Source organism: Melospiza georgiana, chromosome Z (assembly GCF_028018845.1).
Source record: "Melospiza georgiana isolate bMelGeo1 chromosome Z, bMelGeo1.pri, whole genome shotgun sequence".
NCBI classification, from domain to species: domain Eukaryota; kingdom Metazoa; phylum Chordata; class Aves; order Passeriformes; family Passerellidae; genus Melospiza; species Melospiza georgiana.
Genome location: NC_080465.1, coordinates 35,166,321 through 35,180,606, shown reverse-complemented (window position 1 = coordinate 35,180,606; position 14,286 = coordinate 35,166,321).

Below are 14,286 nucleotides of genomic sequence, written 5' to 3'. Positions count from 1 at the left end.
ACCAGGCCCATCTACACCACCACCAGAACTGCAAAAGAAAACTACAGCCTTCTACAAAATCACTGCTTCAACAAAACCACATCTATCACTCCAAAAAGATTACTACCACCATTTAATCAAAACTTGACCATTTAATCAAACCTATCAACCACCATTTTATCAAAACCTATCAACACCCTGACCAACAGGGTGTCAGGCCATATTCAGACTCTGTCTGTAGTTTTGTTTTTTTTTTTTTTTTTTTTTGTATTATTACATTTGTATTTTTAATTTTCCTAGTAAAGCACTGTTATTCCTATTCCCATATCTTTTTCTAAGAGCCCCTTAATTTAAAAATAATAATAATTCAGAGGGAAGGGGTTTAAATTTTCCATTTCAAGGAAGACTTCTGCCTTTCTTAGCAGACACCTGTCTTTTCAAACCAAAGTGGTATCAATGTGGTATCACTACACTGTCCCAGTAATGGACTAGTATTGGAGCTGTAGTCTGTTTGAGAAAGCAATAAAGTTTTACCGTTAGCTTTGCCAAGTCATTTTCTGTACAGAGAGACCAAGCAAACAACCCTGCTCCATTGCTTTTCTGGAGGACTTGATTCCACATGGCTCTGCATGTTTTTAGTTTTAATTTACATGTAGAGAAGAGGCAGAAATGTACATCTGTGTCCTTTCATCTTGTTTATGGAATAGGTGAGCTTTGGGTCAGAAGTAAAGCTATTAGTATTTACCACTACTATTAACCGCCATTCATACCATTACATAGTTGCATTGAAAATGTAATTACTACAGTCTACGAATTACCAGAATTAAACAAACACCAGTGTTTTGGTGTTTTGGACTCTAAGTACGGAGAGTCCAGAATCTAAACATGCAAAGAATATATCCATCTGCCTGTGAACTTGAAAACTAAATATTGCTCATCAGCCAAGTCATTTATGGATGGCAGATGACATGTCGAAGGAAGGCCACTCTGCTTTTTTGAAGAACTTCCCAGGAAAAAGGCTTTATTAGCTATTGTACCCGTTCTTCTATTTCAAAACTATTTTGTCTAGTTAGATTAGCACCTGTAAAAAGAAGAAGAGTGGGGAGAACCTTTCTGTTATTGAGGATATTTCCTATTCAGCTGGATGGATGTAAGGAGGAAACTTCTGATGCAATGTGCTACAGACTATGGGCCGAGATATAAGTAAGCATGTCTGTAACTGGCCAAAGCTTTTGGAGTTTCAGTAAGGTTGACTGATATAAATTCCTTACAGTTTGCTTCGATACATTGAAGGTCTTTCCTTCTTCTGTGCGTACTCAAGTGCTGCAAAGGAGTTCACCATTCCTACAAGCCACCAGAAAGTACTAAGAACACTATGAAAAAACACAGAGAGAAAAGAGCTTTCAGCAGACCAGAAGATGTAAAAAAGGTTGGTGTTTCTGGAATAAGCTTATTAATACAAATATCTGACAAATGGAAGTTTCATTTTAGTTGTTCTTAAATAGGTATTTAACACTAAGTGAAAATCATTCTAGCAAATGAAACAAATTTAGATTTAGTCCAACTGCAACATTAAAAAGCTCTGTTAGAGAAGGAAACTATTTCAGTAAATGCCTTTTTTCTGTTAAAATACACTTTGGTTTAGGTCAGCTGCTTCTCTTACAGATAAAGGTTCCTTCTCGTAGTGATATTGTCATAAGGAGGTCTTAAAAACTTTGAAATTCAATGAGCAAATTTGCCCTCATCTGGTCATTAAGTGCCAGAAACTGGCAATATAAGTAAAAATAAGAATCAATACTCCATCCAAGCCACCCAATCCCTTATTTTCAGGAGTTAATCAGTTACTTATCAGTACTCAAAACCTTGTATGCAAAATATAGTTTGTTTTCTAACTAGATGGTGTAGCTGTTCTTATTGGCTAGGTATTGCTTTTTTTGTTGTTTTCTCTAGCCTTTGAAGTATTCATACAATGTGCAGAGCACAGGGTGAGATCTCAAGGCTATAATGACTTCCTTCAGTTTTATAACTTGAGACAACATTTGCCTACATCCAGTCAGAATCTCAAAATGCGTTATGCAAAGACTGGCTCAGATAAGCTGCAATTTGTTTTTTTCATTATATGGTTGTCCTTTAATTTTTGTTGCCAAGGGGACAAGCCAAGAGGAAATGGATTAAACAACTGCAAAGTGATGAATTTTAAGTCTTTTCTTAATAATATTTGAACTCTGAATCTAATTTGTATGTAGGAGGAATGAATAATAATAATGTCATTTCCAAAAATAAACAGCTAAGCAAAAAATCACTCTTTTCCTCTCATGCTTTTCTTTTTCATGCCCCTATTATTTGAGTACTAGAGCTTCAGAAAACAAACTATAAATGCCCAGGCAACTACAGAAACATATGAAGGTAAAGAAAACAGAAACATTAAACCTATTTTGACTCACAATCCAGTGCTGCCTTAGCATATATACACCTTCTTGAACATGAAGAGTGCACAATGCATGATAAACACTGGTTTGTAAATGCTACTCAAACAGCTGAAAGGAGCTGCTTCCGACAAGAGAAATGTTTCTACACCTCCCTATCTGACTTGTAAGCTGGATGTAAGGAGGAAACATCAGTAGAAAAATGCTCATAGTTTTTAGGACTTTTCTCTGCATAAACTAGCTGTACACAAACTGAAACCCACTAGTTTGTATATAACCCCCTGCCCTGCAACACAGAGTGCATCATTACACTCATGAGGCTACAGTCAGCCTTTCTCCTCCTCTCTTCCAGGTCATTGTATGTGTCCTCCTTTTCTAGAATCTTAATGCATGACAACTCATGTGGACTTCACTGCAAGAACATTTCTGGGGCTCCCAGACATCCATGCCTCCAAGGTCACCCTTACTGCAGATTTCTTCTGCAGGTGCTTTTACTTATAATGTCACTCTCCATTCCAGTGTAAAGAAATAAATTATGGACCTGCATATTAAAACTATCCTCAGAAAAGTTAGAAAGAAAGAATTCTTATAGAATTAATTCAAGCTGGAGAGATTCAAAAGTCTTTTTTCAGATCTGTGTGAGTACCTAGAGAAGGCTACCAGTATCCCTCACCCAATACCCAGCCCCATCCAAGTCTGGTGCCTGAGTTTTCACACATTAAGAGCCACCAGCATTATATGTGGGATATTAAATTTACCTAGATGAGTCCATTTTTATTTCCTCATATATTTTTTGTCTACCCTTAGGTAAATCCTGCTAGAATTCATAAACGATATGTTTTTCTATCTGATTTCGGGGACTGTACCCAAACTTCTCTGGGTAGAAGATAGGTTCCTGTACAGGTACCACAAGGACCAAATGGAATCCTCTGTGTTCATTTTTGAGAAAGAATTTAGCACAGGCAAATTAATTGACATCCCTCTTTGAAGGGGTTAAAACTTAAATTTCTTGAAAAAATAACCTCTATTACCCTATTTTTATGGTGATTTGGGCACAGTTCATGCATTTGATACCAAGACTATTTGATATCATACTCCTCATATATGGCATTATGGACATCTGAATTTAAAAGTCTTTTACCTAACTCCTTCTAGGAACATCACAGTAGAGTCCTTGATCAAGAGAAGTTTCAGTTGTAGCAAGAAGAGGAAATATAATTGATCAGTCTGCTACACTCCAGCTGGAGAGTCTGCCCATGAAGCTAATCTGTGTATATGTGGATGCCTTCTCCACACAAAAAGGAACAAGCCTTTATTTCAGGGATTAAATAACCAGAGAATTTTGTAATATATAAATTTGAAGTAATAGGAAATGCCTTGATCCAGCAAGTGAGAAAGATCTGAGTAATGTTGTCTATGTTCTTCCTTGCTAAGGCTACTTTAGGCACTGCACCATTTTCCAAGAAAACAAATGACCTCTGCCTATACCTCAGTACTTCTGTGAAGACCTCGAAAGCCATAGCAAGGTCATAGACATCTAGCATACTTGAAAACTGAATCAATTGTATTTGCTCTGGATGCAACTTTACAGTCATTACGTTGGTTTTTTTGGAAAATCCAAGTGGACTTTTATTTCACATTATGCTCGCAATTTTGGGAAAATGAGATTAGCTCAGTTGGTATAATGTTAATATGTATGATGGTAACAATACCAAGATCCTGGATTTGGTCCCTATATGGGCCATTCACTTTTGAGTTGGACTTGATCCTTGTCAGTCCTATCCAACTCAGAATATTCTGTTGTTAGTTAGAAAATAGCATCTTTAACATGTTTGATTTTTTATGTGAATTATAAAGAAAATCCTTGAAATTATTTAACAGGAAAAGTAACCTTCTGAATAATGTAATAAGACTTATTTTGCCTCTCCAATTTTATTCAAAAACTGTATTTTTATATCTAGTTATAATCAGCTTTGAGAAAAAATGCCAGTTTTGTCTTTTGACTGTCAGCTGCCTCAGGCTTTCATTAAGCCATAAGCATCAGCAGTCTGATTGTAGCTTGTGCTCCAAGTGCAGCAGTGACAGGCATGCCTTGCTTGTAAGTGTACTTTTCTTACATGAGTGGCAAAACATAAGTGATTTTTCAGCCTTGATGAGAGATTTGAGAAATCCAATTTCCTGTGAGAACAAAAGTGCCTTGTAATCCAGAGGTACTGAAGACACTTTCTAAAACTGGGGCGTGGGGGGGAAATGCAAACTCTTAGGAATTTGAACACCTCTTAAATCTCAGTAAGCATTTCCCCAAGGAGTGAAATAATAAACCTGATAGACTTTTGGCATACAAACTTGAAAGAATTTTAAAAAATAGATTTATGCTACAAATTAATTTGGCAGATGGCTTAGGTAAGGGTTTCTTAATTTCTACTCAAACTTTAAAAAAAATGAGATGGACACCCAAGAGAAGCTAGGAGTCAAGGAATACATTTAACAGGTGTCAGATAAAGAGTGGCATTAAACTTTATTGTATCCATCACAGCAGCTTGGTGAACCAACTAAGTCTTTAGAGCCGGAAAGAATTCAGGTCCCTAGTGGTCTCTCTGCAGAGCTTGTCTCCATGGTGGCTCAAGCTGCTGCTGTGATCAGTCCTGACTGCTTGCTGCTGCCTAGCACTTCAGATATGCCCACATGCCAGGGGGCACTGCTCTGCAGAGACAGCCCATCTTCAGGTATTCAGAGATGGCTGAGATACCATGTGGAATTTGCAGGCAACCCCAACAAAGGAAGAGGTGAGAAACTTGACTCCATGTTTCAGAAGGCTAATGTATTATTTTATGGCATATATTATATTAAAAGAAAATTATATACTAAAATTATGCTAAAGAAAGAGAAAGGAGACATCAGAAGGCTACCAATGAAAGGAATGAAAAAAAATAAAAATCTTGTAACTGCTCACAGCCACGACACTGCTGGCTGTCATTGGTCATCAAGTAAAAACAATTCACATGCTGGGTAAACAACTCTCTAAATCACATTCCAAAGTAGCAAAACATGAAGAAGATGAAATTTCCCAGCTTCTCAGGAGAAAAGATCCTAGCGAAAGGATTTTTCAGAAAATATGTCTGTGACGATACCAGAGACATTAGTTGCACAGTAGTGCAGCATCCAGCATGCCAGTGTTCAAGAATCATTTGGACAATGGTTTCAGAGATGTGTTTTGGCTCTTGGGGATGTCCTCTATAGGGCTAAAAGTTGGACTTGATGATCCTTGTGGGTCTCTCCCAAACCAAAATATTCTATGATTCTATAATTCTATGACTCAGCTAGTTAGGTCTGGGCAATGGAGCATTTTAGCCCAGATTAGACACTGTGCTAATGTACATTAGACATTGTGCTAATGTAATGATCCTGCTCCTGATACCCGTGTGGTTGCATAATGTAAACACACCGAACTATGAAATATATGCTGCAAGGAATGAAAAATTCATATCACTGTTTTACAATGCTGTAAATTACATTGTCATGTTTGTAATGAAAATTCTTGAAATTGTAAATGTACAAATTAGTTGACTGGTGCAATGTTTCTTGCAATAGGTGCTGTAATAGTGGCTTCAGTTTTTGCATACAGGGAGCCAACACTGATTGAGGAACACTATAGAGCAGAAGAGGATAAAAAGGGAAAGTGGAAAACAAAAGTTCATGGCCTCTTCGATTGCAAGTACTAGCACACATGAAATGAAACGGAAAGTCATGACTTCTCTAGACAGCTTGTTCTAGTGTCCTATTATCCTTATAAATAATTTATTCCTCATGCCCAAACAAAACATAACCTCTGTCAGTTTTAAACCCTTGAACCTTGTCTTTTCACTACAGGCCCAATTAAAAAGACCCCTTCTATCTTGCCAAGCAACTCTACTTTCAGTACTAGAAAGCTGCACTAAGAGCCCTTTCTTCTCCAGGACAATAAGAATTCACTCAGGCTTTCTTCAGAGAAAAATATGCCAGCCCTTTGATCAATTTTGTGGCCCTCCTCTGGACCCATTCTAAAAGATCTAAAATCTGACACCTCAGATTACAGAAAAAGTTGGGCTATCTTCCCAAGGATTAGCTTCACAACATCAGTGATTTGAGAAGGGTTCATGCTGGAAGCCTTGCTTTGATTACTGAAAGTCCATCAAATGTGGTTATCAAGTCTACTGTGATAAAGTCATGGTAGCTTGGCCACAGGGGGCAAAATTTTCCAATACATAAGGCATGTGATGGAAAAGTTATTAATTTAAATATTTGAATGTTTTATCTAATTATATGAAGTTTCTAAAAGCATTTGTACCAACTTACCACTATTCTCACTTTTGCCTCCTTGTGAAAAGAGTGTGGTCTGTCTCTGTACAATTACAGCTGGAAAATAAAAGATCTCTAGGTCTGTTTAGACTAGACTAAACTCTAAATCTAAGTCTAAATTAATAAAGTCTCATTTTCAAATATTTAGGCTTTCTAGTTACACCAGCATTTCCATAATAACTTGTGGAGGGATAGAATGTAGGAAAATAAAGATAGTGCAGAAGGTAGTCTCACACCTGAGGAGCTGCAGCTGTACTAATCACCAAGATTGGGCAGGCCTGCCCTTAGTAGGCCACAGCTGTGTCCAATGGGAACACAAGTGCTACAAAAGAGTAGGTTAGCTGGTTGAGGAGAGAGTTGGAGTTTGTTGGCTGTACTGTGAAGAAGAAGGAGTCAGTGCTGTGAGGAACTGCTCATGAGAAATCACCAAGAAGGTATACAGCTTTTGCAATAAGATGGCAACAGTTGGTAAGCTTGATGTGATCTCATGGTAATTTGGGTACAGAACTGTCGAGGGAGCAGTAAGGACGTGTTTCTGACATGGTCCTGCGGTGGTTTGGGAAAAAGGACTTAAATATTAAGTGATGTGATCCTAAGGTGATTCAGGAAGATGACTGCAGACCTAAGAGAAATAAGATGGTGGATTCAGGCAGCCTGAGAGCCTAAAAATCCAGATGAGTTATAGCCGAGCAGACCTGAGCACCTCGAAGTCTAGACAATGTATGAGCCACCACCCCCAAGTGGAAGAGTGCTGTATATGAAGAGTGGACGCTACACACTTTGCTTTTTGGTGCTTTGGAGCATGCCCCCTGCCAAGGTATGGCTGCAGTCCAGAGGGGACCCAGGACTGTGCCAGATTCCCCCTGAATGGCAGTGTGTGCAGCAGGACACAAGTTGCGTGGTAGAAAAGGCAAATGGCATGGCCACAGCAGCAGCCGGTGCCTCAGCAATAGCATGGGCCCTGAGGAGTACAGGGGAAGGTTTGCTAAGTCACTGCTATGTGAGCACTGTAACAAAAGCAACATCAAGCTCTGAGAGGCAGAGTCAGACCTGCACAGGCAATGTGTAAGAGAAACCCTCTAAAACTGTATGGTGGCCATCTCCACAGTAACCTGATGTGATTTGGGATTGGGCTGTGGGGCAAGGTGCCCAGCGATGGGAGATGGAGCCCCGTGAAGCATTGAGAGCAGAAGGGAATGCTGCCTGGTCCGCACCTGACAGATTTTGACACCTGGGGCACAGGTGAGCCACTGGGGACACAATGGGAAATAACATATCAAGTGAAGAACAGATGGTTTCATCTACATGGAAAACAGAGCAGGGCAAGAGAGACTTGCAGTTGCCAGCTAATACAACAAAGAACTTTAAGAGGAAGAAGAGAATTATTAAAACAGCAGTTGGAGCTGGAGACAGAGTAGCTCTATCATTCAGTATGGTGTATTTGTTTGCTGATGAAACATGTGTGTTTTGTTTGTGAATTGCAACTATTAATCTTTGATTAGGTATAAGCATAAAGTACACTCGACAGATACTGGATCGATGTTGTTCAAGTTGTATAGCTATTGATAAAATTATGTAACTGTTGATTTGCTAGTAGCCTAAAATATAGCCTTTAACTTATTCTTGTGAGTTGCCTTATAAAATTGTACAGCTATTGATATTGTCAATATTTTAGAAGTGTAAGTATAAGGGTTTCTGGTGATATGTAATGTAAGTTGGGTAATGAATCAAGGTCAGCACACAGATGTGTTCTGAAGTTAAATGGAAATTATGCAAAAGATGTTTGTACTGGGTTTACTATCTTTTGCAAAGGGCCCTGCAAAAGATAGTAAAACAACATTAGTTCATAAAAAGCCTTAGGTTGATGTTCTAGACTGTGAAAAGCAAAACTAAATCAGAATTTAGAAACATATGTTCTTGCTGTGACTGTTGCCTGAACATTTGCATACTGTTAGTCCTAAGTGAGATATGTGAATATGTTATGACATCAATTCACTCAAACATATCTTTCCAGAGGTGTTGCAACTTTGTAATTGAAAGAAAAGGGGAAATTGTGGAGGGATATAATGTAAGAAAATAGTGCAGAAGGTAGTCTCACACCTGAGGAGTTGCAGCTGTACTAATCATAAAAGATTAAGAACAGGCCTGCCTTTAATAGGGCACAGCTGTGTCCAAAGGGAAGATGAGTCCTACAAAAGAGTGGGTTAGCTGGTGGAGGAGAGAGCTGGAGATAGTTGGGTGTGATGTGAAGAAGGAGTCAGTGCTGTGAGGAGCTGGCCATGAGAAATCACCAAGAAGGTATGGGAGATTTACAATAAGATGACAACAATACCTTAAATAAATTCACTATTTGCCCAGAATATCAGTTTGTTTTTCCATTACCACAGCCTTTGGGATTATGAAATTGTATATAAGGATTATTTTGCATTGAAAATCATAAAAACAATGTAATTCTCACTAATTAACACTGCAAAAGATCTATATTTTTAACTAATATTTTTGAAATATTTAGCTGGATGGCCCCAACTAAAAGCTGGCTTTCATATGAGAAGAACAAATTAGTGTTTTACACACCTTTCCAATTATTTTTAAATACTTTAAAAACAATAGCAATTTAATATAAATTTACCCTCCTAGTGCCTTGTTCTAATGCTACAATGAGAGCATGTAATGTCAAGATGTTTAGATTCAGCCAGATTGCTTGTACTTTTCTGTAGTTTTAGAAAGCTGCACATGATAGAGGAAAAACATTTAAAGTGAGTATTGGTGAGCAGTTTCTCTGAGCAAACTCAGTGAGTTTTGTGTTTTTGTAATTACTGAAACATAAAGAATTTATTGAATCTGGTTATGATATTTAAAAGAATGTGATATCTTCACACATTCAAAATAACCTCACATTTAAAGCTACTGATAATCAACTTTCCAGCTTAGGAAGGGTGTTGAGATAGTCAAATGCGTCTGAAGACGGGCAGGAAGATTGATGAAGAGTGTAGAACACAGACACTATGAGGCATGGCTGAGGGCACTGGGGTTGTTTAACATGGAGAGGAGGAGGCTCAGGGGTGACCTTATTACTCTATGATTGCCTGAAAGGAGGCTGTAGCCAGGTGAGGGTCAGTCTCTTTTCCCAGGTAACCACTGGCTGAATGAGAGGACAGAGTCTTAAGCTGCACCAGGGGAAGTTTAGACACGGCATTAGGAAAAATTCGTCACAGAAAGAGTGATTGGGCTTTGGGGTAGTCTGCCCAGGGAAGTGGTGGAGTCACTGTTCCTGGAGGTCTTTAAGAAAAGACTGGATGTGGCACATAGTGCTGTGGTTTAGTTGACAAGGTAGTGGCTGGTCATAGGTTAGACTTGATGATCTCAAAGTCTTTTTCAGTCTAGTTAATTCTATGATTCTGTGATATCTGTCAGCATTTTCACCTCCCAAAATAAGCATCTAATCACTTATCAAGATTACTGCACCTTCATCACTGACTTCTTATACTTTTGATAAAGTCCAAACCACACGATAAAAACTATAAGTATGTTTAAGAAGTGTATAAAATTCTAGTTCCTGTGTGACTGCAGGTAAACCATAACTCAGCCCTTTTAAGTGTTGCTCCATCCAGCTTAGCATAGTCCTCCAGTCCATAGCATGTTGGTGTTCTGTGCGTGTAGATTTAATGATGAACATAGACAGAAATCAAGCAACAGCTGCTCCACAAACCTGCAACTTCACTATTAAGTGGACTATTCCGCTAGTTGTTCCAAAGAATAGTAGAGAGACAAAGCATATAAATTTCCTATTAAATCTCAGAGAAATTTATTTCTTAGTCTTTTTTCCCCATCTTGAACTGGCAGAGTACTCAATGTGTCTTCCTCATCCAGTCAAGATAACAAACTTTGGTATGCAATCAGAGGGCTCAACCAAAATCAGACAACATTCCCTACACTGGACATTTTAAGAAATACAGCTGGAAATATTGTTTAAAATGTATCCTTTCCCAGATTTTGAGGAAGAAAGCATCTAAAATATAATAAATAAATCTGTTTTAAGGTTACAGATTGATGTTTAAAAGATATAAAAAACAGTATGTCAGTCTGTCTTAAATAGCTTAGGGCGTGTTCCCTTGGAAATTTTATTACATTTTAAAGTTCTATCTTGTTGTCTTTCTGTGCTTTAAGGACACGACTTGTGAATATTCATGTATACTGTTCCCTGACTATCAGCTTTTTAGCATGTTCATTTTTAATGGAATTTCACTCCATTTCATGGTGTGTTTGGGCAGTTGTAGATTAAAAAACTCATCCAAGAAGGGTCAAGACAACTTCATCAGATGTGATGGCAGGAGAGGGTTTGTTGTTTTTCTGTGCTCATGTACACACTGTGGTGCAGGATGTTTCTACTGTCAGAGTCATAATACAGCAGTTCTGATGCCATAACTAGGGCTATTTACACCTGACTTTGAAAAACCATGCCTGCTGTTAAATTTGCATTGTATAGCTGTTATGTCATTGCAATGAAATTTGTTTTTGAAATTATCCTGTGTCATCCCCATTCCCTTTCAGTGCATCACTATAGAGTGTTAAAAAAACAGCCAAATTGCTCAGTATATCAACCTACTAAAAATACCAGTCCAAGCAGCCAAATTGTGTGGTATATTTAATTATAAATCCATAACAGATATCCATAGACATCTATAACAGATATATATATATGTTTTATATTTAATTACAATCAAAATAAAGATTCTTAAAATATATTCCATTATTATTAGCAAGATGCGAGGACAATAACATAGTTGTTTTAAAAGAAAAAAAGGGCAAAGAAAATAAGTACTTGCACAAAATTATGTTTTCTTACACCACAAGTGGCATTTAATTTTTTTATATGGCTTGTAATTTTTTACCTTTAATATTACACTTAAGAGTTAAAAATATTATTTTACCAGTAGATGTCAGTGTAACCATTGAACTCAACTATAAGAGAGTATATTCTTCATATTCACTACTGCAGACAAATAAAGGTATACTAATGAAAGTTGCATCATGAAAAAGTGTGATGGTTTGGGAAAATACTGAGTATGTTTTTCTTACAATGTTTCATTTATAGCTTCAGAAGCTCAAAGGGATCTTTTGTTCAAAAAATGTCAGATGCATCTTCTTTACTTTCTGAACAGCAACCCTAATTCTCTAATTTTCTTTTTTTCTCCTCAAAACCTATTGAATGTACATTAATATGTAGCATTAACAGAAATAGATATTGGGACTTGACTTTTTCCAAACACAACCTAGGATTATCCATCCAAAGGCACAGCTACAATTTATTAAAGATAAGTGCAGTTTTCTCTGATCTTTCCAGGTAGAGTCCAGAGCTGAGTGAACTGCATGGTGGCTAATGTAGTTAGTTAATTTGGCAGGTAAGTTTAGAATATCATTAAAAATTAAAATAGCTTATCATGCTGTTCTTCCTTGTTTTAAGTTTTCAAATGCCAAGACTGTGATTCTCTATTTTTTTCCTGCAATAGCTGATGCTAGTCATGATACTTTTAGCACTCAATTTGATTCTTCATGATCATTTAGAGGTTCGTGATGTCATTAACTGTTGACAGAGAAACACAAAACTCACTTCAAAGCCCATGGCAGAATGAAATCCATGAAGATGTTTACCTGAAACCAAAGAAGGGGAAGCAGAGAGAAGAAAAAATATTAACAGTTAAATAGTTAGACCCTTAAAGTAACTAGTACAAGATACTATCAAGTAAAATAAAGCCATTATGGGTAAATTGTTCTACTTCTTTGGGTTTTTAGAAACTTGTGTTAGAACTCCCACAATGGAATACAAAACAGAGCAAGTTGAAATGTAGACGTTTCATCAAGCTACATGCTCCCATCTCCCTGACTCCTGTTATCTGTATCCTGTCTGTACACAAATATCAGTTTCTTGTAATGAGGTGGAATATTTTGTGAATTATTTGAGAAATGCACAATGCTGTATAAAGACACTAGGATAATCAGGAACAGGTCTATTATTGACTAACATCCTTCTTGGCTTCATGAATCATAGATAGCTTAACATCTCTTCATCAAACTCAACAGACTGTATTATTTACAGTCTCCCCAGTTCTCCTGAAGGCCAATAGTCAGTCCCACATTGCTGATCGCTACCAGACAGCTGACATTAAGATTTATAAAGTACATAATATGCAGAACAGGAGAATGGTTACAGAGCTTGGGATGAATATGCTTCAGTGAAAATAAGATCTCTGATTGGATATGTGAACAAGAAAGAGATGAAATCAGGCACCCAAGACACTCTAGTTAGTACACAGCCTGGAAAATGAAGTTAGGATTAAAGTAAAGAATACTCTGTATGAAGGCACTAATCTCTTAAAATCATCAGACCTGTGAAAGCAAATGGGACATAATATACAATACTGTAGAGCCTTTCACCCATTTCTCCAGTACTTCTATCAATCACACAGCAATACTACATGAGAAGGGCTCCTCCCTGTGAAAGAGCAGCTTCCACTTGTTACTCTCTGAAGAGCTAAACTCAAATTAGTCAGTGATAGTTTGATAAAATTCAAGGAGAAATGTGATCCCTTCTGTACTAAAGTTGAAAAGAAAGACGCAGGTTTAGAACCATAGGCAGAAGATAAATTTCACACAATACTGCACAAGTACAGAGTTTTAGGGAGGGAAGGCTACATTTAATTAAGCACTATCAGTTTTTACTTAAAAATATCTTTAGAAACTGATAGGTGGCTGCCTGTTTTCAGTTGTCAGGCTATATAGGCATTCAGACTTTGCTAATATTTTCTGGATTAATGTTCATTTTGCGTTGCCTGCACTGTAAGAGTAAGATCAAGATCTTCATGCTATTACATGTGCAAGATCTTTTGATATCTTTCATAACCTTTGGTGGCTTTAATACCCCTTTGGTGGCTTGATCTCAATACTAGGTATGAAAATTTACCCCGGTAGAGAAATCATAAATTTCCATGATAATATCATACTCATCTAAGATCTCACAGTCGCATGTTTCCCTTGCTCACTGCTGAAATAATGCTTTCCTTGATGCACCCTATCTGACCCAAAGATAGCTGTCCTGAGCATAGTCCTTAGAGGCACCTTTCCAGACACATGTGAGCTGAGCTCAAACCACAGCCTTTGAAGTACCTGCTCAGCTGCTGATGAGTATCAAGATGCTATGCTGTGAAAAATGATAGCTCACCAGATGGTAGCATCACTTTAACAATGTGTGCAAGTTGGTTCCTTCATCTCGCTTATTTCTTTCTAGGAACTCAGCAAGTACCAATAGCAACCTATCATAGTAATTCTTCACTGCCCTAAGATAGCAAGATTCTTCAATTTATGTAGCTTTGCAATGAATACTTGACGTAATTTGATGAGATATGCACCACTGATAGCTTATTCAAAGGCTAAGCTAAGCAGGAATGGATGGCTCTGCGCCTTACCCTCTATATTACTTGGTGGTGTTGCAAAAAGTAAAGGAACTGAGAAGTAGCATAAGGAAGGTAACAGCTCTTCAATTTCT